Genomic DNA, 12,727 nt, shown 5'->3' with positions numbered 1-12,727 from the left:
TTAGGTAAGGTGTTAGAGCCTGTGAGATATAGGACCCCAGAATGCAAACCAGAAGGCAGCATGACGGTAAGTGCAAAAGATTTAATAACAAAAAACTCACTCACTACAGGAGGCAGGAACAAAACAAACAGGCAGGCAAGACAGGCATGGCAGGATCAAAAAGACAAGACTTGAGCATGAAAACTAGACATGAGCAAGACATGAGAAATGTTTCCGCAACGACTAACTGAACAGGTGTGTATATATGGCGTGAAAATCAGGTGGAGCAAGGAGACAGATTAACTTGGACAGGTGAACCGAATAAACTTAATTGACAGAGAACACAACGTGACTGCGGCAAAAACAGATACTCTAATATACCAACAAAACCAAACTTGACAAAACATGAACAAGACGACAAAACTAAAGCATGACCAGGAAAATAACAGAAGCATGATTCAAAATCTAAGAAGAATAATAACAAAAGAATGAGTCAAAACCTTAACTGTGAAAAACATAAGAAAAATCAGAAACCAAAAACCAAACAACCCCAAATCATAACATAAGGTTGGCAAAATTGTTCAGGTGTTTGCAATAAACAAATTACACAAGAACAGTTCGAATAAATAACTAAATTCAACACTAAATCCTACTTTGAAAACCTCCTGGAGTTTCAAAATAATTCAAATCTCTGAAAAGACTTCCTAAACGGCAGACATTATCAAATCAGGTGTGGGAACACCTGGTGCAACCAATCAATGACTTATGAAGCATAATTTGCAAGTTTAAAGTTAAAAGAACACAGCTATGCCACCTGGCGGCAAGAGGAAAGAGGAAGCTATCATTGGTTGCTGAGGCAGGTGATCAAGAACCTTCAACTAACTGGATATGACCGGCAGAGGGTTCAGTTTTCACTTTAAGGCACATACTAAACACCAAAGGTGTCCATGCCTCAACTCCAAGATGTGCATCACTACTGACCCAAAATCCCCACTAAACTAGGGTCCAATTTGCTCAAAACTATATAAAGAAACCAACGAAGGTTAGAATTCTGATCTATGGAGCAACGAATCAAAACTGGAACATTTTGGGCCTATGGATCAGCAGGGTGTCTTCAGGAGGAATAACGAATACTGTGAAAGGAACAACAGCTACAGTGAAGCATGGTGGTGGCTCTGTGATGCTCTTGGGCTGCTTTGCAAACTCTTGCACCAGAAACTTGCAGATTGTGGAGGGGAAGATGGATTCAATCAATAGTTTATGACCAGCCAATCAGCAGCTGTGGCTGACCAAGCTAAACATCATCCAACTCTAATCTTCAGTCAATTTCTTGGTGCATCTCAAGAGCCAAAAAGCCCATTTTTAGCTACTGGATCCGTATAGAAAAGTTTGAAATATCCAAACTCTGTGCACAGAAAAGAGGAGTCTCCTCATGTGAACGAGAGTTCCTTTAGTTCATCCCAGACATCCTTGGGTTCATCAGAAAGTTTCAGAGATGCTGGCTGCTCACTCAGCCTCGCAGTGCCCTTTGGGTAACTAAATCCACCGGGAGAAAATATTGAGGAAACCCGAGCTTCCTCCCCAGACTTGGAAGGACAATGTGCCTACAGTATTACCAGATGTGGTGTCTCTGCCTGGCATGCCTTAGGAAGCGGGGGCCGACAGAGACCTGGGTTTTTTTTTTTCCTGGAAAGTATCCGATTAACTATCCCTCTTACTCCATTCCCAAATCCAGCCAGATCGTGTTTTGCCGACAGAATTGAGAGGGGGGAGAAATCGGAGCCTTGTGAGGAGATTATTTTACAGTTTATACAAGCAGCAGCATAAGTTTCCTCTCAAGGCCACGACATATAATCTCCATCATTTTCAGTGTCAAAGAGGAAACAAAAAATCCCAAACACTTCCAAATCTGCTCATCCACTATCTTTATTTTTTAATAAAAAGACCTGCAGCCCAGGAAATAATTATAAAAGTTTAAGTTTACTCAGGAGGAGTACCATTCAGCCTGTGTGTAATTCCTCACTAAATTAAATCTGATAGAAAGAGATGAGACAAAAAGGTTGACACAGTAAATTGCAGATATGAAGTAAAATTTGTTAAATAGGACCCAATTTTAGATTTTGGAGGATCCCTCCAAAGTCTTGAGTAGTGCAGGTTGGACTCCTCCAAGCCTGTCCCTTGTCTTTGATGCTGTTTTTTAGTGTTCATGGACAGTAGAGTGTGGTCATAAGGAGCAGCGCCTTATTTTTACTTTTGCCAAAATATGTCATTTTTGTGGGTACTTTTAGGCCATGACCTTCAGCGCTGGGTTTGGACCCAAGTGAAAAGAAACTGGGATGAAAGGTAGCTGTGGATCTTAACTGAAAAGGGCAGAATGCTGCCTCCAGGTGTGTGGGGTGAGGACTGCAGGTATTTCCATGTCTTGTTTATGAGTAATTGCAGGAAAAAGCAGGGGTGTTTGTTTTGTTGTAAGTTCAATTGTTCAAACAGACAAAAAGAAAGAAAGCACGAAGTAAAGAAATCTGGAGCCAGATCAGGAAGTTTTTGGAAGGACAACATATTCTTTCTGACCGGAGAACCCCAAGAAAAGGCTGGAGAGTCTCCCTGGGGAGAAGTCTGTGAAGTTCCCTGTTATGTGCGGCACTTAACTCTGCAACTTGTTCTTAAATAAGCGGACAGATGGACAGGTGGGAGGACAGATGAAAAGCCAAGTTGCATGATTAGCATGGATGCATTGATGGACAACGGATAAATGGAAAGAAAGATTGAATGGTTAGGATTAGGGCTGCATGATATGAGATTGGCTGTATTGGTGAGGGGTGCATTCCATTTAATGTAGTTGGAGTGGGGCTCTTAATAATAGACCAGAGCTTCCATTTAAGTAGGAACCTCTGCTGGAAAAATGGGTTTATTTTCATCCTACAATAATCTTTTACTGACAGGCAAAAGTCAGCAAGAGAACAAAGCAAGTGTTAACATATTTCCTTTAAACTTAATAATATATTCATACTGTCAAAAATAAACACCTACAGATCTCTTCTATCTTTAGACTTGTTAAAGTCACATTTTTTATACCTTGAATATTGCCTGATGTTAGTAAATCTGAATCTGCACGACTTCCTTTTTTTGAGTTTACAGGTTTTATTCTTTAACTTATAGTACTATATTCAGCTATTTTATATAGATTTCATAAAGCATTCGGCCTGAAGTTTTTTTTTGTCCTCTGCCCACACTACCTCCATCTCTGTAATGACAACCGGAGGAGGACAGGAGGAGGGGACGTCTTTGCAAATGGACCCAAGAATTCAGGAAATAATTGGGGAGGCAGCACTGACAGGTGTCCAGTCGGACGCTCGGAGTGACAGCGATGCTGCCGAAGGCTCATCCACAAATAATGATCCACTGTCAGATGTCACAGGCATTTTACCTGTAAGCTTGGGACACACTTTGCATGTTGGAGATGACGACTATAAATACAATAAAACTAATTTATTTGCTTCGTAAACTTTTTTTTCTTTTCTTTTCTTTTTTACCTAGGATAGTCTTGAAGGACTGTAATACTTTCTACAAGATGGAAAATGATTAGATTTAAAACAAAAAAGTTTCCTTGTGTCAAGATGACCACTAATGAAGCTTTAATGAAAACTAGTTTAGAAAAAACGTGTTTCCGGCCGCACACAGAATACATCAGAATAACCAATTAAATGTTTAGAAAATGTGGTAATACAGGGGATAGAACAGGGCTACAAATTGTTCCTAGGGTCTCACAATGCTAGTAACAATCTGATTTTGATAGTATTGTTGAATATTGCAATGACGATTTTTGTTGTGATTAACTTCTCATTTTTCCCCTTCATCACAATATGGCAATGGCTCTCTGTGAGCTTTATAATGTGGATCACTAAAAATTATACCACTGCCCTGCAGTGAAAGTGTGGCCGAATTATCTTGGCATGTAAAGCATGAATGTGTGAGACGTGAAAATTAATTACAGCTAACTAAACATTGCATCTAAACAGATCATAGTAACATTGCGCACAGATGTTGCGATGATGATTATGCTTCAAAATATTGTGAGGTTCCTCACCATGGCTGAGTCGCTAAGGGGGTCGTGGAAAATCTGGACAATTATGAGCATGAGCTAAGGCATTTCCGTGGACGGTGCTGCGGTCATAATTACAAGCTATTTGGTCCCAGTACGACTAAGGGAAGAGGTTTGTTAGCTGTCTTGAAATGAATTGGGTTTGTTCATGTCGTGGGTAGGACTCCACAGGATCTAAAGACTTGTAGAAAGGAGGGATTAAAAAACCTCAGTCTCCTCTTTATTTCCTGCAGATGATTTTGTTTCAATTGCCGTCTTCATCCACAGCTTTTTTAAAACTTCCTCCAGCCATTGTCAATTAATTGTTTAATTGTCAATTACTCAAAATTAGGGCTGTACGACATCAGAAAAACATGAAAGTCTTTCTGCATGGAGTTTGCATGTTCTCCCCTTGCACGCGTGGGTTCTCTCCGGGTACACCGGCTTCCTCCCACAGTCCAAAAACATGACTGTCAGGTTAATTGGTCTCTCTAAATTGCCCTTAGGTGTGAATGAGTGTGTGCATGTTTGTTTGTCCTGTATGTCTCTGTGTTGCCCTGCGATGGACTGGCGACCTGTCCAGGATGTATCCTGTTGCCCATAGATAGCTGGAGATAGGCACCAGCTTCTCCATGACCCACTATGGAATAAGCAGCATAGAAGATGAATGAATGAATGAATGAATACACACACACACACACACACACACATATATATGTATTATTACACACAGACTGATATATTTTAAATGTTCTCGTACTCGTCGTCTTCCGCTTATCCGGGACCGGGTCGCGGGGGCAGCAGACTCAGCAGAGACGCCCAGACGTCCCTTTCTCCAGACACCTCCTCCAGTTCCTCCAGGGGGAGCCCAAGGCGTTCCCAGGCCAGCCGAGAGACATAGTCCCTCCATCGTGTCCTGGGCCGTCCCCTGGGCCTCCTCCCGGTGGGACGTGCCTGGAACACCTCCCGAGGAAGGCGCCCAGGAGGCATCCGGTATAGATGCCCGAGCCACCTCAACTGGCTCCTCTCGATGTGGAGGAGCAGCGGCTCTACTCTGAGCCCCTCCCGGATGGCCGAGCTCCACACCCTATCTCTAAGGGAGTGCCCGGCCACCCTACGGAGGAAGCTCATTTCAGCCGCTTGTATCCGGGATCTCGTTCTTTCGGTCATGACCCAAAGTTCATGGCCATAGGTGAGGGTAGGAACGTAGACCGACCGGTAAATTGAGAGCTTTGCTTTTCGGCTCAGCTCTCTCTTCACCACAACGGACCGGCACAGCGCCCCCATTACTGTGGCAGCCGCACCGATCCGTCTGTCGATCTCCCTCTCCATTCTTCCCTCACTCGTGAACAAGACCCCGAGATACTTAAACTCCTCCACTTGAGGCAGGAACTCCCCTCCAACCTGAAGAGGACAAGCCACCCTTTTCCGGTCGAGTACCATGGCCTTGGACTTGGAGGAGCTGATCCTCATCCCAGCCGCTTCACACTCGGCTGCGAACCGCCACAGCGCATGCTGTAGGTCTTGGCTAGAGGGGGCCAGCAGGACCACGTCATCCGCAAAAAGAAGAGACGAAATCCACTGGTCCCCAAACCAGACCCCCTCTGGCCCTTGGCTGCGTCTAGAAATCCTGTCCATAAAAGTTATGAACAGGACCGGTGACAAAGGGCAGCCCTGCCGGAGTCCAACATGCACTGGGAACAGGTCCGACTTAGTGCCGGCAATGTGGACCAAACTCCTGCTCCGCTCGTACAGGGACCGGATGGCCCCTAATAAAGGGCCCCCAATTCCATACTCCTGGAGCACCCCCCACAGGGCATCACGAGGGACACAGTCGAATGCCTTCTCCAGGTCCACAAAACACATGTGAACCAGTTGGGCAAACTCCCATGAACCCTCGAGTACCCTGTAGAGGGTATAGAGCTGGTCCAGTGTTCCACGGCCGGGACGAAAACCACACTGCTCCTCCTGAAGCCGAGGTTCGACTATCGGTCGGACTCTCCTCTCCAATACCCTGGCGTAGGCCTTATCAGGGAGGCTGAGGAGTGTGATCCCCCTGTAGTTGGAACACACCCTCCGGTCCCCCTTCTTATGAAGGGGGACCACCACCCCAGTCTGCCAGTCCAGAGGCACTGTCCCCGACCGCCACGCAATGTTGAAGAGGCGTGTCAACCATGACAGCCCTACAACATCCAGAGACTTGAGGTACACAGGGCGGATCTCATCCACCCCCAAAGCCTTGCCACCGCGGAGCTTTTTAACCACCTCGGTGACTTCAGCCTGGGTGATGAAAGAGTCCAACCCCGAGTCCCCAGCCTCTGTTTCCACCACGGAATGCGTGATGGCAGGATTGAGGAGATCCTCGAAGTACTCCTTCCACCGCCCGATAATGTCCTCAGTCGAGGTCAGCAGTCTCCCGCCCCCACTATAAACAGTGTTGGCGAAGCACTGCTTCCCCCTCCTGAGGCGCCGGACGGTTTGCCAGAATCGCTTCGAGGCCAACCGGTAGTCCTTCTCCATGGCCTCACCGAACTCCTCCCAGGCCAGAGTTTTTGCCTCTGCCAAAGCCCGGGCCGCAGCACGCTTGGCCTCACTGTACCCGTCAGCCGCCTCAGGAGTCCCACAAGCCAACCACAGCCGATAGGACTCCTTCTTCAGCTTGACAGCATCCCTTACTGCCGGTGTCCACCACCGGGTTCTGGGATTGCCGCCGCGACAGGCACCACAGACCTTACGGCCGCAGCTACGGGCAGCAGCATCGACAATAGATGCGGAGAACATGGTCCACTCGGACTCTATGTCTCCAACATCCCCCGGGATCTGGTCGACGCTCTCCCGGAGGTGGGAGTTGAATACATCCCTGGCCGAGGGCTCCGCCTTGCGTTCCCAGCAGACCCTCACTATGCGCTTGTGCCTGCCAAGTCTGTCCGGCTTTCTCCTCCTCCAGCGGATCCAACTCACCACCAGGTGGTGATTAGTGGACAGCTCAGCCCCTCTCTTCAACCGAGTGTCCAAAACATGCGGCCGAAGGTCTGATGATACGACAACAAAGTCGATCATCGACCTCCTGCCTAAGTTGTCCTGGTGCCAAGTGCACTGATGGACACCCTTATGTTTGAACATGGTGTTCGTTATGGACAATCCGCTACTAGCACAGAAGTCCAATAACAAAACACCACTCGGATTCAGATCGGGGAGGCCATTCCTCCCGATCACGACTCTCCAGGTGTCACTGTCGTTTCCCATGTGGGCGTTGAAGTCCCCCAGCAGAATAATGGAGTCCCCGGGAGGGGCACTATCCAGCACCCCCGACAGGGACGCCAAGAAGGCCGGGTACTCTGCACTACCACTCGGCCCGCAGGCTGAAATGATAGTCAGAGACCTCTCCCCAACCCGAAGGCGTAGGGATACGACCCTCTCATCCACTGGGGTAAACTCCAACGCGAGACGGCTGAGCTGGGGGGCAACAAGCAAACCCACACCAGCCCGCCGCCTCACCCCGTGGGCCACTCCAGAGTAGAAGAGAGTCCAACCCCTCTCAAGGAGATTGGTTCCAGAGCCCACGCTGTGCGTGGAGGCGAGCCCGACTATTTCTTGTCGATATCTCTCGACCTCCCGCACAAGCTCAGGCTCCTTCCCCCCCATCGAGGTTATATTCCACGTCCCTAGAGCCAGCCTAAGCATCCGGGGATCGGGCCGCTGAAGTCTCCACCTTCGTCCGCCACCCAATCCTCTTTGCACCGGTCCCTCACGGTTCCCCCTGCAGGTGGTGGGCCCACTGGGGGATGGCCTCGCGTCTCTCGTTCGGGCTTGGCCCGGCCGGGTCCCGCGAGGAGCAACCCGGCCACCAGGCGCTCTCTGACGAGTCCCGACCCCAGGCCTGGCTCCAGGGTGGGACCCCGGCTCCGCCGTACCGGGCGACGTCACGTGCCTCGATATTTTGTTCTTCATGAGGGATTCTTGAACCACTCTTTGTCTGACCCATCACCTAGAGCCTGTTTGCCATGGGAGACCCTACCAGGGGCATTTAAGCCCCAGACAACATAGCCTCTAGGATCATTTGAGCACTCAAACCCCTCCACCACGTTAAGGTGGTGGTTAAATGTTTATTTCTTTAAATTGTTATGATTATTAATGATAACTAATGCGAACCCTAAGTTCAGTATCTCAGAAAATTTGAATATTGTGAAAAGGTTCAATATTGAAGACACCAGGTGCCACAGTCTAATCAGCTAATTAACTCAAAACACCTGCAAAGGCCTTTAAACACAAAAGCTGTCTGTGTCCAAGCACATTAATAGAGAGACAAAGGGAAGGAAAAGATGTGGTAGAAAAAAGTGGACAAGCAATAGGGATAACTGCACCCTGAAGATGATTGTGAAACAAAACCCAGTCACAAATGTGGGGGAAATTCACAAATGTGGACTTCAGCTGGAGTCGGTGCTTCATAACCACTACGCTCAGACGTAGGCAAGACATGAAGTTCAGCTGTCGCATTCCTTGTGTTGAGCCACTCTTGAACAACAGACAGCGTCAGGAGTGTCCTGCCTGAGCTAAAGACAAAAAGGACGGGGCTGCTCCTGAGTGGTCCAAAGTTATGTTCTCTGATGAAAGGAAATTTAGCATTTCCTTTGGAAATCAAGGTCCCAGAGTCTGAAGGAAGAGAGGAGAGGCACAGAATCCCCGTTGCTTGAGGTCCAGTGCAACGTTTCCACACTCAGTGATGGTTTAGGGTGCCATGTCATCTGCTGGTGTTGGTCCACTGTGTTTTCTGAGGTCCAAGGTCAACGCAGCCATCTACCAGGAAGTTTCAGAGCACTTCATGCTTCCTGCTGCTGACCAACTTCATGGAGATGCAGATTTCATTTTCCAACAGGACTTGGCACCTGCACACAGTGCCAAAGCTACCAGTGCCTGGTTTAAGCGCAATGGTATCCCTGTTCTCAATTGGCCAGAAAACTCGCCTGACCTTAACCCCATAGAAAATCTGTGGAGTATTGTGAAGAGGAAGATACAATACGCCAGACCCAACAATTCAGAAGAGCTGAAAGCCACCATCAGAGCAAGCTGGGCTCTCATAACACCTGAGCAGTGCCACAGACTGATCGACTCCATGCTACGCCACATTGCTGCAGTAATCCAGGCAAAAGGAGCCCCAACTAAGTACTGAGTGCTGTACATGATCATACTTTTTATGTTCATACTTTTCATTTGGCCAACATTTCTAAAAATACTGTTTTTCTATTGAAATTTTCAGAGATACTTTCATTAGTTGTCATTTATAATCATCAAAATTAAAAGAATTAACATTTGAAATATATCAGTCTGTGTGTAATGGATGAATATAATATACAAGTTTCACTTTTTGAATGGAATTACTTAAATAAATAAATTTTTTAATGATATTCTAATTTTATGACCAGCACCTATAGATTTCATCAGTGAAAGGTTTTAGAACATCTTTCTCATTTAATGGTTTTCTTTATGTTTATGACTATTCACATTGTACGTGGACTCTCACTGATCAAAACTGTGAATGAACACATATGGAATTATTTAGCAAATGAAAAATTGTAAAACAGCTTGAAATGTTTTGTATTTTAGATTTGAAAAACCATTTCAGGTGATCACCTCATGAAACTCATGGAGAGAACGCCAAGAGAACAAAGCAGCCATCAAAGCAAAAGGTGGCTATTTTGAAGAATCTAAACTATAAAAATGTTTAGAGTTATTTCAAACTTTTTGTTTACTACATGATTCAATGTATGTTCATTCATAGTTTTGTTGCCTTTGGTGAGAATCTACAATTTAAATAGTCATGAAAATAAAGAGACCCATTAAGTGAGAAAGTGTATCTAAAAACTTTGACCAGTAGTGTATGTATATAGCAACAGAAACCCTGATGAGACAAATTTCTTCTTCATGCTTTTTTTTCTTGTCGATCAGTGCAATACTGCCCCCAAAGAAATCCGTTGCAACTGCATCCAGTCTGAAAAAATGTCTGTGTTAAAGCAACCTGGTCCAACTGAAGGTGTGAATTTTTTCACTTTTACTGATCCCTGGACCGGGCCAGCAGTGTGAATGCGCCATAGGTCTTCAAACTGGCTCTAGTCCAGGCTCAGCTAAATAATGCACTCTAAGGCAGAGCCATCCTAAAGAGGAGGCAAATTTCACCCAGTTGTATCCCAGATCTTCTACCTTTTACTTTATGACCATGAGGAGGTTTGAAATATCAGCTAATTAATTAAGAGGTTCCAGATCAGTTCATTATGAACAAGTCAGTACTTGATACCTGACCATGACAGTTTACTTTAAAGTGCTCAAAAGTTAGGAAAGTGGGAAAGTGGAGCAAATAAGGAGAGCTGTCAGGCCTAAAAAGGTATTAACAGCAGAGGAACAGTATCTGCATGTCATGTCATGGTTTATCCCTTGAGCTTAGGGACTTTTTTATGCCTGAATGAGTTATAAGTCAACGTTGTTTGGCTGAAGAAACAACAAAAAGAGCTCAGAAAAATATCAAGAACATAAACAGGACTGAAACTGTGTAAAAGCTGTGAAATTTTGAATTAACATTTTTGAGAGATGACCAGACTTCTTGGAAGGTGAATATAAGGAATTGGGGGATGAGTCAAGACTTTTACTTTTATAAGGATTACATTTTCAGTGTTTTAATGTTTCTCAAGCACTTGCTTGAGTTCAACAAAGTGTTTTGCTGCTCTTTGTTTGCATTAATTTAAATCTCTGGATCTAGGCTAAGTTTATTGTAACTTCCAGAGTTTAAACAGGTGCAACAAACCTGTAATGATAAAGATCAGGGCTGGCTGTGGTGTGCTTCCCCCCAGTTCACTTTGTTTTGCTAACCTTTTCAAACCTGAGTAAGTGGTAGCTATCAGTTGTCCATTAAAAACTTCCACTGTGGGGTTGCTTCCTGTGGTTGCTTCAGATTACTTTCACACTGCTCATAAACAGCTCTGCAGGTTTGTTTGAGGGAGGAAAAACAAGCTCTGCTGTGTAGTTCAGCAGAGGCTGATTCTCTACGGTGAAGCAGAACATGTTTTTTACATCGTAATATATTTCTCATACAGGCTACTCCATGGATGCTGCTTGCATGGTACTTCTGATAGAACGCTTCTTGGCTGCCACGGAGCAGAGATAAAACTAGACTGTGCTCACAAAAGAAAGGGCAGCATGAAAGCCGATTAGGGCCGACGTAACTCTGGAGGTTATTTTGATTTGCTACCGCATTCTGACAGAACAGTGTGGTGACAGCATCTGTCAGCGATGTGTTACCAACTAGGCAGCAGATTCGACTTGTGGTTCACAAGCTGAACACTGAACGTGAAAGTCTCCTGATGACATTTACAGAGCCTTGCAAAAGCATTTATACCCCTTGAACTTTTTCACAGAATCTCACCTTCCAGCCACAAATGTTAAAGCTGGATTTTGATGTTATAGGGCATCACAGAAATGTATGAATACAGGTTTTCTTTACAGAAGAAAAGGCCTTAAAGATTGGGTGAAGAAGCCCTAAACAAACAGCATCATTAAAACCAAAACAAGTTCTGTGTGCAGTTTTTCAGTTTGTCACAAGCCACAAGAGCACTTCTTCCACATGTCTGCTGTGTCCCCTACACAGCAGACATGTGGAAGAAGTGCTCTAGTCAGATGAGACCAAAATCAAACTTTTTGGCCGATGCAAAACGCTATGTGTGGCCAAAAAAATTCTGGACATCCCCCTGAACACACCCTTCCCATGGTGAAGCATGGTGGTGGCAGCATCATGCTGTGGGAATGCCTATCTTCAGCTTAGCGGGTGTGGAGGTGTATTTTATAGCAGGGAAATCTCTAGGTGTGCAAATATGGTTTCCTAAAAGACTTGTAGCTGCAAGTGCAGCAAACGGTTCTGGAAAGTACTGACTCTGGAGGCCGATAATATCAGCCTGCCAATACAGTGTGCCAATATAGTGTAGTCAATCAGTTCTGAACAGCGCACATTTTGATGAGTTTTAAACAGGCATATCTTTGGGTAGCACATGATGCACCGAGCGCCTAATAGTCTGTCACAAAGCTACATACTCCACTATTGTGTCTTAATCAATGTCATCTCCCATTAGTGCACGTATGAACTGCATTTCTTTCTTTTTTTTGGGAGGGGGGGTCGTCTACTGTCATTTCTGCCGATTACATACATCCCCATTTTCTTTTACATTCTGCATGCAGTGCAAGTGGTGTTCCTCCATTTTCACAAGCATATGCACGGCTGAAAATAAACACAGAGGAAAGAAATATTACTAAATGGTTGATTGACTTGCAAATAAGTTAAAGGTTACACGTATGAGGCCAAACTTTGAATTCAGAGGTTTATTAGGAATGCACTTCCTCTATAGACTCATCTTCTGCTACCAGGTGTTGAATGCAGGCAGATTCCATTTGCAGCGCTATCTATTAACCAATTAACTTTTACCAATGACTATTACTAATTCACGATGTCATGTCTGACAGATTCTTATTTCGTCGCGTCATCTTCCGTTTATTCGGGACTAGGTCGCGAGGTCAGTAGTCTCAGCAGAGACGCCCAGACTTCCCTCTCCTCAGTCACCTCCTCCAGCTCCTCTGGGGGAATTCCGAGGCGTTCCCAGGCCAGCCGAGAGATACAGTACCTCCAGC

The 12,727-nt window shown here is 45.5% G+C and overlaps 1 protein-coding gene across 1 annotated transcript in view; it reads right to left on the bottom strand.

The window, feature by feature from the left end:
• pdss2 (prenyl (decaprenyl) diphosphate synthase, subunit 2) overlaps nt 1-12,727 on the bottom strand; it is a 48,998-nt gene that overhangs the window by 9,759 nt on the left and 26,512 nt on the right. The gene's annotated exons all lie outside the window — the stretch shown is intronic.

The sequence above is a fragment of the Girardinichthys multiradiatus genome, chromosome 19 (genome assembly GCF_021462225.1).
Source record: "Girardinichthys multiradiatus isolate DD_20200921_A chromosome 19, DD_fGirMul_XY1, whole genome shotgun sequence".
NCBI lineage: Eukaryota > Metazoa > Chordata > Actinopteri > Cyprinodontiformes > Goodeidae > Girardinichthys > Girardinichthys multiradiatus.
The sequence above is the reverse complement of the archived record's forward strand: the minus strand, read 5'-3'. Positions and strand labels throughout refer to the sequence as shown.